This window comes from Theobroma cacao, chromosome 2, assembly GCF_000208745.1.
Source record: "Theobroma cacao cultivar B97-61/B2 chromosome 2, Criollo_cocoa_genome_V2, whole genome shotgun sequence".
NCBI classification, from domain to species: domain Eukaryota; kingdom Viridiplantae; phylum Streptophyta; class Magnoliopsida; order Malvales; family Malvaceae; genus Theobroma; species Theobroma cacao.
Window position 1 is genome coordinate 24,064,786 of NC_030851.1, and position 3,535 is coordinate 24,068,320.

Below are 3,535 nucleotides of genomic sequence, written 5' to 3' on the forward strand. Positions count from 1 at the left end.
AGTCAATAAATCCCACTTGAGAATACTCTTTCCATATTGTATAGTGACTTCACCATATACGTATGACACCACACACATAATTATTCGTTATTTTCTAGTGTTCCATAATTCCTTAGTATTCATAACTACTGGTCTTCTTTGTCTTACAACTCATATAGTCCAATCACTTCAACTTAAAATCGTCATGAAATTAATCCTCCTGAATCAACATTTTATGCTTATCTTATTATTAGTTCAAGAGTTTCATGATCATAGAAACTACAATTTACAAAACTAGCTTCCTATCATATGTACTTTATTAGAACACTAATTTCAACATATTTAATCTACCCTTGGTGGTATGTCAAAATCATCCCTGTCTCAGTTGTAATCCAGAGGAATCTCTCCTCTGCATATCCGTACAAGCTAGTGGTGATGGAGCAGCTACCGTAGCCCGTCCTAACTGTGGGTAATATATCTTAATGTGACCTGACTGACCACAATAAAAACATCGTACAGGCCCTTTACACGACTCGACATGATATCTTCCACAATTTTTGCATCTATTAGAACCTCTGGAACTCTTCTCAGAAATAGTCATCTCAGATTTGTTAAATCTTAGGGGCCTTTGTTGTGTCTGTGAAAATGGAGGTCGAGAAGATGTTACTAAAACAATAGTGGTACTTCCTGAAACAGATAAGTCTTTGCCCCTTTTTGGTGGTTGACTAGAAGATACACTCAAATTTTTCCTTTTTGCTAACTCAGCTCGCATTCTCCTATTTTCATTCGCAAGCTTCTCAACTCTTAAAGCTATTTGCACCACCTCTTTAGCTATGATTGCGTCCGACGCACCCATAAAAGAAATGTAACCATGTTACCTAGCCTTTTTAAGCTTCTTAGAAATAGACACATCCAACACTAGTGGTGGGACAGAAGGTGGGGGTGGTGGTACTGAAAAAACAGCTAGAGGAATTGTAGGAAAAGCTTGACCAGCTTGAGCCTGGTCAGCCATAGTAGTAAAGAAGGCTGCCAATGCCTGAACTGCCTCAAGAGGCATGGCAGGAATACTAGTAGGTGGTGGAGGAGGTGGAGGAGTCTCGGTCTACTCAGCAGCAGGTGCTGCCCGAATAGTAGACGCAGCCAATTCTCCCTCTATAAGATCTAGCTGACGATGTTGAGAACGACCTCTTTCCCTCCCAGCCAATCTAGTCAGAGGTGGGTGTTCACGTCGAGGAGGCATGATAATCTATAAGAAGGAATAAGGCAAGTTTAAATAACCTCAGGCTCTACCTACAAATACATGCATTCTATTCAGTCTAACCTAACTTAACTCGGGGCCACATTGACACTGTAAATTTTTAAAACAACTTTAAAACAATTTTAGACCCAAAAGCTCTAATCTTTAAAACCAAAAGCTCTAATACCACTCTAATTGTCACGACCCGGTACTCCCCTCGAGCCTGTAACAATCGCCGAGATGTCTCGATAGACATTTATTGCTCGAAATGCCAACCGGAACCTTGCAAAGCTTTAATATCAGTTTTCGCACCTCCCTTGTGAGCAATAGTTGTTAAGTATCATGTTTTGAGAGGTTATAAACTATTTCCAAATTAAAATGATAGAAAAATAATTTTTTTCTCACAAGGGCATTTTGGTTATTTTTCCTCAAAAATTTCGAAACTAGCTAAAAATGTAATATGCGAGTGGAAAACACATATTTCATAATCAAAAATAAGTTTAGATGTTTAAAACATTCATTTAAAGTGAAACTATGACTATTTGAATAAAATAAAAATATTTAATAAAATATTCTATTTTCTTATAAAACAATATTTATAGAGTTACTGGTAAATAATTTTTGTAGCGTAAAAGCTAAATAAATTCATACATACTGTAATACAGATAACCAAAGTATAAAATTTAATTTATAGTGACACGTGGGCCCACGAACTACCAAAAGTATCAAAAGCGGTAAACCTACAGTTTTTTAGGATGCAAGTCCAACTGTAGCCCTCAACAAAGTGAGTTATCTACCGACTATCCTGAGCCTGAAATAGGTGAAAAGAAGTGTGGTGAGATTATATAATCCCAGTGAGTAAACAAATACCATCTAAAATATCCAAAGTTAAGTAAATGGAGACAAATAAAATAGTTTAATATACTGTAATTCATCACCTTTCAACTCATTTCAACCAAATAAAATCAATTCATATAAATCGAGTAATCAACATGGCTTATGAATTTTTTAAAACTTTAGCTCGTGCCAAAATCATTCTCATACTCAGTTATCAGGGATACCTTGGCCGAGGGCTATCCCAACCAAGTCCGCCAAGGCTGTTAAAAAGTTATGTACGCATAAATCATGTTTTTATTTTGAAAACATAGTCGTTCTTTGGCGTTGGCTGAGTTCACCCTCACGTGGTGGTTTGGCATGAAGTGAAATCTAAAGTTTTAACCTCAAGAGTTATCCAACCGTGCCTCTCATACTGAGGTATGAATATAATATGGTTACCGTGCCCCTCTAATAGGCTGGTCCACGAACCCGTCCACTGCAGCGACCAATTTATAACCCACCAATTCAATAGAATTCAACAACATGACATGGTAATTATTTTATTTTACAACCTCTCAAGGTAAATCAACAGTTCATATAGTTTCAACACATTTACCAATTCAGCCATTCATGCCAATATTGCCATAAGCCAATCAATTAGAACCATAAATTTACAATACATCAATTAGTCTCCAAGTACTCCATTTTCAAAACCATCATTCAATTTCAAAACAATTTTATAAAATCATTTCATTTAATCACATTTTGCTTATAAAACATAAAGATTTACCATTTAAACTCATTTTTCATAAAATCAAAAAATCAGATAAAAACCACTTTAGATAATTAAGACGATAGTAAGGTTACTCTCTATTTCGGAAGTCAAATTCCGAGTACTCCGATTCTTGATCCTCGGGTACTATCTCTTTACTTTTGCCAGAAAGCTCACCACCTAGACATAATGCACAATAAGCCATTTACTACATTTGTGCTAAACCGTTGTAAAACCAATTCAAGCTTTATACTAATGCATGAAATGGGATGTGAAATACTCGGGTAATTATCTAAATACGGTGTTCATTATAAATTCAATTATGTACCTAAATAAAATGGTATTGGCCTAATTCGATCTATCACCCAATTAATTGCCCAATACTTCCAATTCAACTCCAAATAATTCTATTTTTGTCCCAATACTTCAAATCACCAAACACAAGTCAACTAACATAAAATTTAGCAAAACCATCATCACATTTCTTCTTGAGAATTTCGGCCATTTTGAGTGCATCAACACTATGATTTTTCCTACTTGATTTTCTCACCATAGTTCATCATTTCCTAACCAATTCACTTGAAATAAAATCAAATCCACCATCAACACTCTACAAGGAAGATTCGGCCAATGATGAACTCATGAGGAATATGTGAATTTCAAGCTTAATTCTTACACTTAACACCATAAACAACTAAAAACATCCATATATCTTAAAAATCTATCTAAAT